Source organism: Arachis stenosperma, chromosome 10 (assembly GCF_014773155.1).
Source record: "Arachis stenosperma cultivar V10309 chromosome 10, arast.V10309.gnm1.PFL2, whole genome shotgun sequence".
Lineage (NCBI taxonomy): Eukaryota > Viridiplantae > Streptophyta > Magnoliopsida > Fabales > Fabaceae > Arachis > Arachis stenosperma.
In genome coordinates, this window is record NC_080386.1 from 14,920,338 (window position 1) to 14,936,400 (window position 16,063).

Consider the following 16,063-nt stretch of genomic DNA (forward strand, 5'->3'; position numbering starts at 1 on the left):
GATGGTGTCTTCGTGTGGGGAGGGATTAGAACAGTCGAGATCTAAGGCGATTCTACAACGATGATGATGCCAAGAGAAGCGCCGAGGTCGGTGTTTCTGTGAAGCGAAAGGGAGAAGCGTGTGGTGCTCCAGTAATATTGGTGAGTGCTCACGCCATTGCAACCACCATTAGCAGCAGAGATCTCCAAGCTTTTGGGTTCCGTCGAGTCTCTCTGATCGTGGTTAAGGCACCACCAATCATAGCGATTGTCTTCCCTTGGGATCGCAACAGAAGACGAAATAGCAATGGTTTACAGGGCTAATGGTGGCTTTGGCAGGTGGCAAAGCGAATGCCACAGCAAATAGCGGAGAAGGAAGATGGAGAAGGAAGGACGGGAGACGGATGGCGGTGCCAATTAGATCGCCAGTTCCTCCATGTGAGCTCGCAACAGCTGGCAGTGTGCTTATTGAAGCTACGATGACTTGTTCTTTCCTAATTTTCACCTTAAGAAACAAAAAAGAGGGAAAGGTATTGCTCCCTCCTCAAGGGTTGGGCCTCCAATTGGTGTGCTCAATCTAACTTCAATTACTGTAGGATAGGTCTAGGCCAAATTATTTTGATATTTTTATAGGCCTAATTTTTTTAAACAATGGGATGTTGATGGTAAACTTTTTATTTTGAGTAGTAGCATAGAAAATATTATTATTTTAGAATTAATTATTTCTTTTATTATTTATAATTCGCATTTACAATTTTAGTTAGGATTTTTTTTCCACAAGCTTAAGAACAAAGTTGTTTCTTTGAAGAGAATGGTAATGTTAGTATTAGTATTGGGTCGATAGCTCACTTAGAGAATTATACTTTATATAAAAGGAGATTCTATGGTGCTTACCAAAAAAATCAACATAACATGTTGTCTTTATGTGTCAATTGTTGAGGATTGGAGGCTAACGTTTTTTTAAATGAAAAAAAAGAAAGATTAAATTAAACTAAAATAACTTCAAATATCAAATCAAGTCGGTGAGAAAGAGAAACTAACCATTAAATCTATCCTATAATTTTCAGTGAAAAATGTAATTATTTATTAAATCGTTTAATAAATTCATCATATTAATCTAATTTTTAATATATTTTAAATTTATAACAATAAAAATTTTGAGAAATTTTTTAAATAAATAAATTAAATATTTTATTTATCAAAATATATTATTATAAAAATATTTATTAATTTATGTAATATTATTTATTTCATTTATAATAAAAACAAGATTTATATATATATATATATTGTTTACGCTATAAATAAAATAATATAAACAAAATATTACAAAAAATCTAATAATGTCCGAAATAATAATAATAATAATAATAATAATAATAATAATAATAATAATAATAAGTATAAAATTAATTAAAATAATAAACATTTGATATTTTTTATTATAAAAATTGTTAAAATATAAAATTTAGATGAGTTATATAAATCGATTTTACTTTTTAAAGTGATCCAAAATAAACTATATATACTGTGTTTTTAGTTATCTAATAGACTATCGTAAAAACTAAATAAATATATAAGTATCTCATTCACACTTTAAATGAAATTAACTAAAAAATTTTAATACATATCTCGTTTACATCATAAGTACGACAAAAAAAAAAGTAATTCTATAAAAAATCAATACTTGGCACTAAGCTATTTATCTTGCATATATTTTTCAGCGTTATTATTTGTACAAATATAATATGAGTCATCCTTATGTTTTTTTATTATAACAAATAATTAAACTTAAATAATTTGATTAATTATTATAAATTTTAATATAAAATATTTAAAAATTAATATTTTAATTCATAAAATATATAAAATTAATTTTACATTCATTAAAATTAAATTTGATAAAATTATTAAAATGATATAATAAATAATTTTATTGAATAGTTTTTAATTTTACTAAATTAATACAATTTTAATAAATAATAATTTATTTTTTTTTATTTATGATGGTGCTCCATGCAATAATCCCAACACAACTAAAAATCTTACGATCGTAGAAAGATGTTAAGATTTGAGGTCTTTTGGTTTAATTTATTTTTTTCTTTTTTATTTTAAAATAAATATGCTTCTACTTTTGTTACCGACACATAAGGACAATATACCATGATGTTTTTTTGGAAAGCACCACAGAACTTTTTCTTCTTGAAATCAACACCCAAATGCCTTCCGCCACCATAATTGTATGTTACTGTTTTTTCGGACAAGGCTTTATCACTAATTACTCGTAATCCCATAAAATCAGCTCCATTACTAACTGTCTTTATTGTTGATTTCACCGTTTCATAATTTGAAAAACTCTTATTTCATTCATTTAAATCATCAATTTAAATTACGGAAGGAGGAAAGTGACACATATGGTAATTCAACATTGATTTTGGTTTGATAACATCATGGATAATAACATAAGTAAAACCTTATAGAAATGTTTATACATTCACAGAAAGATAATCTGATTAAAATCTTCTACATATAAAATGATAATCTAGAAGGAAAAAAAAGTAATAAACAAAATTTTTTCTACAATTTTTTTATATAAAGAATATTTAAAAAAATAACCGTTCACCTACACAAGTGAATAGTGATTGATATTTAAAATCAAATATGTTGTTCCTTTAGAAATATTCAATTACATAAATACTATCCATTATACAACAGTCTAGAATCTTAACTATTTGCCTTTTAAGCCGAAAACTTCTACATTTTCAAAAATGTGATGAAAATTCTTTATCTATATCACCATGTTACAGCAAAATACACCAACCTCTAAATGGAGATCGAAATCAATAATCAAATGGGGGAGAAAAAAAAAGAAGATAAAGGCCAAATACATGAATGCCTAACTACCATGATACATAGATAAATGTAGAAGTACAATTACACAAGAATTTTTCGAACCCAAAATCCAAAATCCACCTAACTACTCTGTCAATCAAACAACATATTCGAGCGTCACAATCTCTGTAGGCCGTCACATGGACTTCCGAACACCTAAAAGTCCTCATTTTCTTTTGTGTTACTCATGCAAACCTTCCAGTTCATAGACGTCACCATGCTCTCAAGTTCATTAATTATCTCAACAGTGTCTCGAACAATAAACATTCTTTCGGGCCTCAGAATCCGATCAACCTTAGCCACAACAACTTGAAAATTGCACCTAAGAGACCAATAAATATATTAGCAAAATGATACAGATAATTATTGTCTATTGATATGATCTAACAAACCATTGGTTGTGATGAATGAGAAATGAAATAATTATACACACCTTTTCTTGAGTCTTGAAAACAAATAGTTTGCATGGAGGAGATCGTAGGACCTAAAATAAGTAATAAACGATTTACACCAATCATGATACATGCCAAAAAGATCACATTCATATATAATAGGAAGTGTGTCTGGAGCATCTATTAAAACTGAAGAGTGAGATGTGCATTTAGGGTTGGTTCGTTTAAACGTTTAAGCAAAAAACGATGCCATTTTTACTGAACCGGCCGGTTCACCAATTTTTCATCAGTTTTTATTTTGATGGTTTTGTATACCTGACCGGGCCGTTTATGTCGCCGGTTCGCAGTTGGACCGGTCGATCCGGTCTGATTTTCAAAACCATGGACTCGCGTCATGTGGGATTTCTTTCTTTAAAAAAAAAATCAAAATGGCGTCGTTTATCAAGAACTGCCCAGTTTTCAATTTGGTCTAACCAGCTGATTCAACGATTTTGAGACGATTTTGTTATTTGCGGTTTCAGGTAGCAGAATAGACCGTTTCCTTCACCTATTTTCGGTTAGACCGATTTGACCAGCCGATTCGGCTCGATTTTCACAACCATGTGTTTTTGTGTAAGGTCCAACAAAAAAAGTAATGACAATTTTAATGGAGGTAAGAGCAATCAAGAGTAAATACCCATAGTCATCCCTGAGATTCACGCAAATAACCAATGTAATCCTTAAGATCCCGATTTCTCTATTGTAGTCCTCCAGATAGAGCTCCGAGCACTCAAAGTGGTTCCTGGGTATATTTTTGGTGATGAGTCATCACCGGAGTGCTGACCTGGACTCAGTTTGCCATGCTGGAGGGCTCCCAACGGCTAGCTGAGCTGGCGAGTTTCCAATTTGTACCCAGATTAGTCCCTCCTGTTATATGTAACCCTAAATCCCCAAATTCTCAGACACTTCATCTCTTCTTTTTCTTCTTTCATACACTTCTTCTTGTTTATACACTTCCATTTGGGGCTGCTACTCATGTCGATGATGCGAGGTGGTAGCACTGCAGGTTGAAGCTCTATTCGTTCCTCATCTAGCTAGAATCGAACTAGAACGCAAACGAAAAGAAGATCAGGCCCGCCAGAATGGTGTGGCTGTGGCTGCAGGCCGGTTCTCAGATGGTCTGGCACAGATTTGAATCTGAACAAACCATTTTGTGGCTGCCCCAATTATAATGTGGGTTAGAATAATTACTTGTCTTGTTATGATTCTCCTCCTCTGATTGTTCTTGTGTTGTTCCTCTCTGAATTTTGATCCTTTCTTGGTTACAGACAAGTGGGAATGGTGTGGGCTTTTTGTGTGGGCAGTTTCTATGAATGAGGAACAGGTTGAGAAGTCAAAATCGTGTAGTGATGAAGTGAATATGAACTTTGATTGGAGGCTTCGAAGGTTGGAGGAGGATGTTCAGATGCAAAAATTGATTACCCAGTTGTTAGTGTTAGCTGTGTTTGTATTGATAGTGTTGTTGGTGATCCTGTATTGTAAATGATGAAAGAGTTGGTGGTTTAGGGTTCCCTGTTAGCAACAGATGTTAAAAACTGCTTCTTGATGGAATGAAAAATGTTGTTATCTATGAAACTGTTGTAGATAAATTCCATTGTTTATAAAAAAAAAACTGCTTGTTGATGGAGTGAAAAATGCTGTTAATTATGAAACTGTTGTTAAGATAAATTCCATTGTTTATAAAAAAAAGTAAAAAAACATTATGCTGCTATCTGTAGTTTCATCAAAAAAATAAAAAAAACATTATACAATTGCTTCTTGAATGGTAAACCACAAAGCATAGTATATTAAGATAAATTTCATTGTTTATCAAAAAACAACAAAAGATGAAGGTAAAAGGCAGCCTAGAAACCATTATGCTGCTATCTGTAGTTTCATCAAAAGCAAGGCATATCAAAAAGGCCTTTGGATCACAATTCACCATTTAGTCATTGTACGATGGAAAAGACTAATTACACAAAATAGAAACTCCTAAGTAGATATATTGATGCGAAATTTAAAGTCCACAAACTAACCGGTAAGTGCACCGGGTCGTACCAAGTAGTACCTCGGGTGAATGAGGGTCGATCCCACGAGGATTGATGGTTGTCAAGCAACAATGGTCAAGTGATTTACTTAGTTAGACAAGCGAAAATGGTGTTTTGAGTTCAAATGCATCAAACAGTAAATTCAGAATATCAGAAAGCAAGCAGTAAACAATATGTGAATAATATATGGAGAAACAGTTAAAGCTTTAGAGTTATCTACTTTCTGGATTGACTTTTCTTACTAACTATTTTAATCATGCAAGATTTAATTCATGGCAAACTATATGTGACTAAACCCTAATTCCTTAGACCTTTTTAGTCTCCTCTAAAATTCATCAACCGCCAATTCCTTGGTCACTTAATTCCAATTAGAGGGTGAAGTTCAATTCTAGTTTATATGCCATAAAAACCCTAATTACCCAAATATAAGAGGATTATATGTCACGTATCCCGTTAAGTCCAAATAATTAGAAATTTAAGAAAAATTGTTTTCAAGCTGTTGTTCAAGTAAAGAGCTTTTCCAAGTTATACAAGAACTCAATTAGAACAAGGGTCATACTTTCATTCCACCCAAATTCATAAAATAAAGAACGAAAACAATTCTTGAATTATAAATCAATACATGAATTAAAATAGAAAAGTAATAGTATCAATCCATACAATAGATAGAGCTCTTAACCTTAACAATGGAGGTTTAGTTGTTCATGGTTCAGAGAGAAAAACTAGGATTGAGATAAACTGTAAATTGCGGAATGAGGTAGAAGAGAAGAGAAGAACCCGAAGGGCTTATTCTTTTTCCTTTTATATCTAATCCTAATCAATGTAAAATATATTTCATAAAAACTAAATAATATCTTTTCCTAATTTTAATAATAAAAGTTAAATCAAAATTTGCAACGCCTTCACTTGTAATGCATCCTGGGACGAGTGGTCATTAAGGTCCACGCCGAACTTGGGAAATTTCCAAGTTCAGCATGGAAGAGGCAGTGGCTACTCTTTTGCTTTTCTTGAGTCCACGCTAAACTTGGATTTACCCAAGTTTAGCGTGGAGTGGTGCGCGTAACTTCCTTTGGTGTGTTGAGTTGACGCTGAACTTGGAGGGGGCCAAGTTCAGCGTGAAGGAGGCAGAGCCAATTCCCTTGGCATTCTTCACGCTGACGCCGAACTTGACCATTGTCAAGTTCGGCATGGAATGGTACGCACACATTCTTTGGAATTCTTGTATCCAAGCCGAACTTGAAGAACCTCAAGTTCGGCTTGGAGGTGGCAGCAAGCATTCTAATCTCTCCTTACTTTGTCTTTGACACCAATTCTTGACAGATTCGTCCAAAATGCTGCCTGAAATTAACAGAATTGCACACAACTCAAAGTAGCATCCATAGTGGCTAAAATACATAAAATCTTGATTAAACTTAATAATTAAAGTGCAAATTTACTAGGAAAAAATAGAGAAGATGCTCACACATCATATATCTAAAGTCTTCAGTTCTTCTTTCTTGGCGGCTTAAATCCTGGCGTTGGGATGAATTGCATCAAGTTGGAAAACTTTGAAGCTGTTGCTGAAGATACACCCTGCAAGGGGTTCACTGTTGGTGCGGTTGGCAGCAGAGAGGATCGTCTTCTTGGTGACAGCTTCGAAGGTCTTTTCGGTCCAGGATCCTATAGGAGAAAAACTTTGGCATTAAGTATGATTGATGTATGGAAATAATAAAAGCTTGAATATGTAAAATTTTAGTTACTTGTTGAGAATCCTCTTGCTCAGAAGCAATAGGCTGAGTTATCTCGATCTCCTCGGGTTTGCTTTCCAAATCTGCTTGGGGAGAATTGTCTTGGGGCTACTGAACAGGATGTCCCTCATCAATTTTCTTCTTCTCAACCGCCTCAGCAGCAACGGCAGTGGTAGCATCAGCATCTCTCTTCTTTTTGTAGCCTCTCTTCGTATGCCCCTTTTCACCACAGAAAATGCATGTAAAGGTCCCCAGCTGTCTTTTTAGGTGGACACCATCTGAAGTGTTGCCCGACAGTTTTGGGTCAACTTCGGCTTATGGCTGAATAAGCTTCTGGTCCAAGCATCCATCAGCCACTTCTCTAAATATGCCCAAGCATCCTCATTTAACCTTTTGATCTTGTCCATTCCATCCCTGAATTTTTGGTATGTTGTTGCTCTTGCACATTCCAACAAAAGTCCCTGTAGTTGTAAGTCCTTCCAATTCTTGTTGAAATTTTTCCATAAATGCCAGACGCAAAAACGGTGATGCACATTAGGCATCACCTCTTTCACTGTTGATATCAGTCCCTGCCAAAATCAGGAAACATTATACATATCTAGCTTCAACAAAATGTACACATATATGACCCTGACTTTATGTTCGTGACACATAATAATTCCTGACTTTTATGCTAATCCTCACAAAGGTCCCTAAAGTTTACAATAGATCCCCATAAAAGTCCCTAACAGATATGTTGATAATCAGTCAATGATTCAGGAGGTAAACTATATAAAAGGTTTACAGGACACCCTGATTAATCCAATTCCTATTTGTCATTTCTAGCAGCAATATTTCCCATAACAGATATGCAGATAATCATATGAGCATGTATACTACATAGATAAGCATGTAAAAGATAAGCAAGTGAGCATATGAGCATATAACAGATAAGCATTTAACAATCAATAATTAGAAGTGTATACATTATACCTTTTGCATATCTGATATGAAGCACCAGTCATGATCTTTATAGTAACCCAAGTCCTTATGAAGTAGCTCAAGAAACCATCTCCATGTCTCTATATTCTCCACTCTGACAATAGCCCAAGCTATTACATAGATATGGTGATTTGCATCTAACCCCACAGCTGACAATATCTGGCCACCAAACCTTGTCTTAAGGAATGCATCGTCCAGCCTTATCAAAGGACGGCAGCCAGCCTTGAACCTGTTTTTACAGCCGCTTAAGCATACATACATCCTTTCAAATGTAACTTTACCGTCTGGCTGTGGGCTGGTACATATCTCTACAGTGGAACCGGGATTGGTCTTCAGCAGCATCATACCATAATTTCAAACCATCCTATACTGCTCTTTCTCATCACTATACACCACACTTCTAGCATCCATTAATGCCCTCGAGATTGAATTCTTATTCAGTGTTAAATCAAACCATGTCTTGAAGTAAGTTGTAGCCTCGCAGTGTCTAAAATTTGGGTACTTTCTCACCTTCTTTATAAGCTTGCTGCATACCCAGTTCCTGTTGGCAGCCCTATTCTTGTCTTCTCTTGGACAAGCGTGGTCATCGTTGAAGGTTTTAATTTGCCAACATGTGTTCTCATGGTCTCTTGATGCATAAGCGACCCAAGGACAATCACTGACCTTACAAACCGCCCTGCATCTTATGTTGTCATTTTTCACTAGCTTTATACTTCGACCCTCCTGGATTGTGTATTCCCTCACAGCTTCTCTAAATTCCCATTTTGTTCTGAATTTCATGCCAACCTCAAGATGCAACTCTCCAAACCTTGCACCCTCCCTAAACAGCGGACATGCCTCTTCAGAATCATTTCCTTCCTCCAGCTCATCTTCTGAGTTCGGAGGCGTTTTCATCTCCTCTGAGTGCCAGAAATTGGTGTCATCTGAGTCAATACTTGGGTCTAGTCCATCATCTTCCACGTCATCAACACAACCCACGAACCCAAGATCAACTTCAGCGTCGCTTACCTCCTGCACCAAACCGTCATCTTCATCCAATATCTTCTCCTTCCCTTTTCATACTGGATTAACATTTTTGGTCTCCACATCTGATTGTACCTTGTGTCTCCTAATCCTACTACTAGTATCATTATCATTTCCTACAGCCTCAGAATAAGAGGAACTACCCTCATCCGGTCCTGGCTTAAAAAGGCTATCCTTGTCACTGTCAGAGGAGTCAGAAGACACATCAAAATGGAATTTCATTGTTAAACACTTTGCTCCTGAATCCTCTAGCAGCAGACCGTGTACAAGGTCTCCTGAAAATACTTGATCTCTTAGGCTTCGTAGGCTGGTTGGATCTGGTGGGTTTGGTGAGCTTGGTGGGCTTGGTGGGCTTGGTGGGCTGGGTGGGCTGGGTGGGCTTGATGGGCTGGTGTAGTCTATTGGGTTTCGTTGCCTTGGGGGGTTAGTTGTCTTAGGAGGTTTAGTGTTTTTTGTTGGCACCTTGGGCTGGGTAGGAGTCCTTGACACTGGCCTTGGCTGTGTGACTTCAGATGTAGTATGAACTTTAGTGTTAGAGTGTGATGGTACAACCTTCGGAGTGGGAGCAACTATGAGTGCATGAGTCTCAATCGGTTGAGGACTGACAACAGCATCTTTAGCATTACACCCCTCTCCACCATCTTCATCCAAGTACACAACTGTGTTACCTCCCTCTAACACCTCCGAAACTGACACTCCATGCTCGAAATATACATCAATCATTCCCTCATTTATCCTAGCATATTTCACCATCTCTCTTATCTCTTTGTCGCTGTTTACATTTCTCAACCCATTATCCAAGCCTTTTCCAGGCACATGCCACCAGCAATGCTTTATGTCATTATACCCAAGCTCCTTATGGTAGTTCCGTATGAAGAATACATCCAGCGTGTCAGTTTCTAGATCACCTAAACAGGCCTTGTTGTCTAGTGAATAAATCATAACCCCTTCTGCATTCTTTTTGAAGTCACCCCCATGATGAAACATAATGTCCAATCTCTCCTCCATCTGCAAGAAATTTATAGTTTTTACTTAATATAGGCAGAATTTGAAAGCCTACTAATGCATTATAAAAAAAATAACATCAATACCTCAAGAACACATTTTTGAACCATATCCTTGTTTCATCCCTGTTTCATTCCGGTTAAATATAGTAACCCCACAAACCCCAACCAACCTTCAAACCCTGGACACTACAATGACACCAACACTACCAAACCTCAGACACATAAACAACTTGCATATCAACAACCAACACTAAATCGAAAATGCAAAGTACAAAAAAGGGAGGGAGATTACCTTGAATACGATCACAAAGTCCGAACCTCTTGCTTTTGGTGATGGAGGGGGAAGAACGAAAACCTCTAGCTTCTTCTTCTCTCAACTTTTTCAACCCAGGAATTAGAACCCTATGGTTACGCCATTAATGACTATACGAAGATAGAGTCAGAGGGTGTAAGAAGAAGAGACAAGTGAAGTTTGTATTGGCGAGAAAACTGATATTCATGTTAAATAATGTCAAAACAACGTCGTTTTTGGCTATCAAGGGCGCCAAACCAAAACAACGTTGTTTCGGAGCCCTCCAGTGTGGTAAACCGAGTCCACGTCAGCGCTCCAGTGATGAGTCATCACCAGAAATATACCTAGGGACCACTTTGAGTGCTCGGAGCTCTATCTGGAGGACTACAATGGAAAAATCGGAATCTTAGAGATTACTATGGGTATTTGCTTGAATATCAGGGACAACTATGGGTATTTACTCGAGCAATCAATCCGGTCATACGACTAAGTCATTGGTTCAACCGATGAATCACAGATTGAACTGAATAACTCGATAACATTAAAAAATAAAAACATAAATCATATTAGCCAACAAATTACCTAATTAAAAGTAATTAATATCCCATCATATTAATTAGACTTCTCTATTTTCTCATTAGCATATCAATTATCAGTTATGTATTCTTCATAATATTTTATACATGGCTGATACTACCTCCATTAAAAAAGGAACATGAGGCAATATGAAAATAACATGGATTTTTTTTAAATAAATAAAATAGATATTATAATTACTAATATACGTATTTTTTAGAGTATTTACGTTTTTCTACACTAAATCTTAGTGTAAACGAGATAAATATGACCACATTTACGAGATAAAGCACGCATACATCTCCACATATCACGTTTATAAATGTGTTGTGAAACGTACTCTCGTTTATCGTGTAAACAAAATATGGCTATACTTATCTCGTTTACACGGTAAACAAAATAAGGCTTAATGGCGCCAATAAGTTGAATTCGTTGACCGCATCCCTAACCCCACTCATTATCGACATCTCTCTCATTTCTCTCTTTCTCTAGCCATTTTATTGATATTTCTGACTTTTGTGTATGTTATGGCACATAATCCTGACATCAGCCGCTTAAAGACTAGCCGGCACATTGTGGGAGCCATCGATACTAGCATCCTATACCCAAATTCTACTAACCTATTTATAGTTTATGACGACATATTCAGTTGCTATAACAACCCATTACTTACTGATAATGTCAGTTTAGTCGGATTTTCATCATCATAGTCCTTGGGATCACTGAATGAAGGAGGGCTTGGTGTTGGGCTTTCATCTATAAGCTTATCCCCGAAAGTTTGCTGACTTAAATTCTCAACACCTTCCTCCTCTCTTAACCAAAAGAAAGGTGAAAGAACAGGTACATCTATTTCACTTTGGAGAGGGTTTTCATTTGCAGTATCAGTATCCTTTTCTTTTCCCTCTTTTCTAGTTTCACAGAGGGAGTCTTCGGAGCTTGAATTTTTTAATGGAGTTTCGGAAAGAGGATCTTGTGGCACCTGAAGCCTTTTCTAGCTGGAAGAGAAGGTTTTGCAGTGTCAGGAACATTCTTCTTCCCTGACACATTATTTTTGAGGGTTTTCCTTTTCTGAGTAGGGTTTCGATGACTTCGAGTAGCATCCTCTCTACCATAGTCAGCATCAGCTTGATATTGCGTTTCTTCATCTGCCAGGTAACTAAATGTCAGTAAAGTATAAAAAGGAGGATATAAATGCATATGCTTGAAAGCATATTCCTATATTTCAAACAAAGCTAGAACTTAAACCTATAAACCCATAGGCAAATTAGCTTGCAACTAAAAGATAGCACAGGCATATGCTTATTACAACACATCAAATCAATAAAATAGTGCATAACGCAAATAAAAACTTGAACACAAGTCATAATAATTTGGAAGTAGGTGAAGTTATACATAGACAAAAATAGATGGGAAAAGCTAACCTGAAAACTTAGAGTGGTGCGGATTCTGGGTGAGGAATAAGTTCATACCAGAAGAGCGTTCCATTCTTTTGTAAATGTTGACCAAGTTGAGCAAACGAGGACTAGGACGAATCTCTTCAGACAAAATAACCAAAATTACTAAAAGAACCTTTAAGATAAAGAAAGGAGGTAAGAGGAGGAGGGGTACCTCGAGGGAAGAAGGGTAGTTTATAGACAGGGCAATCAGAAGACAACTTCATAGACTTGAGGATACAAAAGCTGAAACCACCAAAATTGAATAACAAACACATAAGAATGCTTCATTTCGGATTTTGTATAACGAATAACAAGAAGAAGAAGAATACTTACTTGCAGAAGACATGGCTGCATGGGAGACTAGCCGGAGAATTCAGCAAACTTAAACTTCACAGATCATACAAAACAAACAAACAACAACAACAACAACAACAAAGCCTTGTCCCACTAAGTGGGGTCGGCTACATGAATCAAACGACGCCATTGTGCTCTGTCATGTATCATGTCTACAGAGAGACCGTTTACATATAGATCTCGTTTGACCACCTCACGGATGGTCTTCTTAGGTCTTCCTCTGCCTTTCGCTCTTTGTCCATCTTCCATCTCATCCACCCTCCTGACTAGATGTTCTATCGGTCTTCTTCCCACATGTCCAAACCACCTGAGACGCGATTCAACCATCTTTTCCACAATGGGTGCTACTCCAACTCTCTCCCTTATATCTTCATTCCTTATTTTATCCAATCGCGTATGACCACTCATCCATCTCAACATCTTCATCTCTGCCACACTCAGCTTATGTTCGTGCTCCCCTTTAGCCGCCCAACACTCCGTACCATACAGCATAGCCGGTCTTATAGCGGTGCGATAGAATTTACCTTTAAGTTTTAAAGGCACTTTTTTGTCGCATATAAAACCAGATGCACTCCGCCATTTTGACCAACTTGCTTGGATCCTATGATTTACATCCTGTTCAATCTCTCCATTATCCTGTATGATGCACCCAAGATACTTAAAACTTTTAACTTTTCATAGGATGTTTTCTCCAATCTTCACCTCTATATTGGAGTTTTCCCTTCTCAGACTGAATTTACATTCCATATATTCCGTCTTGTTACGGCTTATGCGCAGACCATACACTTCTAGAGCTTCTCTCCATAACTCCAACTTCTTATTTAGGTCTTCCCTTGACTCTCCCATAAGGACGATATCATCGGCAAAAAGCATGCACCATGGCACAGGCTCTTGGATGTGCTCTGTGAGTACTTCCAAGACTAATGTAAAAAGGTATGGACTTAAGGATGATCCCTGGTGTAATCCTATACCAATAGGAAATTCCTCTGTCACACCACCTTGAGTCTTCACACTAGTTGTGGCCCCATCATACATGTCTTTGATTGCCCAAATATATGCGATCCTTACTCTCCTCTTTTCTAAAACCTTCCATAAGACCTCCCTTGGTACCCTATCATACGCTTTTTCCAAATCAATAAACACCATGTGCAGATCCCTTTTATTACTACGATACCTCTCCATCATCCTTCTTAATAGGTATATCGCTTCAGTGGTAGATCTGCCTGGCATAAATCCAAATTGGTTCTCTGTTACTTGTGTCTCTTTTCTCAACCTCCGTTCTATCACCCTTTCCCATAACTTCATAGTATGACTCATAAGCTTAATCCCTCTATAGTTTTCGCAACTTTGTATATCCCCCTTATTCTTGTAGATAGGTACCAAGGTGCTCTTTCTCCACTCATCAGGCATCTTCTTTGACCTTAAAATCTCATTAAAAAGCTTGGTTAACCAGTTGATGCCTTTTCCTCCAAGACCCTTCCAAACCTCAATCGGGGTATTATCAGGTCCTACTGCCCTGCCATTTTTCATCTGCTTTAGAGCCTCTTTTACCTCGAAGTCTCGAATCCTTCGATAGTAGTCAAAGTTTTGATCTTCTTCCCTTGTGCATAATCGACCAAGGCTCGGAAGAGTCTTCTGTCCCTCATTAAATAACTCGTAGAAGTAGCTCTTCCACCTTTCATTAATCTTCTCCTCTTGAGCCAACACCTCTCCATCCTTATCCTTTATGCACTTAACCTGATCCAAATCTCTCGTTCTTCTTTCCCGACTCTTTGCAATTCTATATATACATTTTTCTCCTTCTTTCGTGCCCAAAGACTGGTAGAGACCCTCATATGCTCTTGTCCTTGCTTCACTTACAGCCACTTTTGTCTCTTTCTTAGCCGCCTTATATTTTTCCCAGTTATCTGCATTGCGGCATAAAGACCACTCTTTAAAGCATTCCCTTTTTATCTTTATCTTTTCTTGTATACTCGCATTCCACCACCAGGACTCCTTGTCTCTTGGTCCTATTCCTTTAGATTCACCAAAACTTTCTTTTGCTGTTCTTCTAATAACTTCTGCCATCTCCCTCCACATCTCTTCCGCGCTTCCATTCCCATCCCACTTTGCCTCTTCTCCTACCCGTCTTAGGAAGCTTCTTTGTTCCTCACCTTTCATCCGCCACCACCTCGTCCTTGGGTTCTTCGTATGATGTCTTTTCCTCAACTTTTGCTCAACGCGAAAATTCATGACGAGCACCCTATGTTGTGTTGTCAAACTCTCTCCCGGGATAATTTTACAGTTAATGCAAAATTTCCGGTCGACTCTCCTCAACAAGAAGAAGCCGATTTGAGAGCTTGTCATGCCACTCTTATAGGTTATAAGATGTTCGTCTCTCTTTTTAAAACATGTATTTGCGATGAGAAGATCAAAAGTTGAGGAAAAGTCCAAAATAGTTTTACTCTCGGCATTGATCACCCCGAAACCATGGCCTCCGTGAATACTCCCATATCCAGTCACTTCTCTCCCAACATGGCCATTTAAATCTCCTCCTAAGAAAATCTTATCTCCCAAAGGTATGCCTTGAACCAAACTCTCTAGATCCTCCCAAAACCTTATCTTGTGTTGTTCGTCCGAACCCACTTGCGGTGCATAGGCGCTAATCACATGGAAAGCACCTCCCTCCACCACAAGTTTGATAGAGATGATCCGATCTCCCACCCTCTTGACATCCACTACGTTCTTCTTCCACTGCTTATCCACAATTATTCCAACCCCATTCCTATTCTTCACCTTTCCTGTATACCAAAGTTTGAAACCAGAAGTATCCAACTCCCTAGCCTTTGCACCAACCCATTTCGTTTCTTGTAGGCACATAATGTTAATCTTCCTCCTTGTCATGGTGTCCACCACCTCCTTGGACTTTCCTGTTAGAGTGCCTATGTTCCATGTCCCAAATCTCAACCTTCTGTCGCTTCGACCTTTATCTTTTCCTTTGTGAACTAGCTTATTTACCCTCGTCCGTTCACGAAAACGCGAGAACCCTTGCTCATTTAACACTACATCCGGGCACCGATGCAGCGGCTCTTGCTTCGACACCGTACTCGAGTCATACGGCGCGTTGCTTCCGGGCAACGACCTAGCTTTAGCGCAATAATGTCTTTGATTCATGTCATGGGGGTTCGGCTATATTTTTATGTTGGTTGCCGAAGACCTAACACAACCCTCCTCCTTTATCCGGGCTTGGGACCGGCTATGTACCGCAAGTGTAACATAGGCAGAGTTAGATCATACAAAACAACAAAAAGAAATTAATTAATTAATTAATTGTACTATGAGGATTATTAACATAAGATT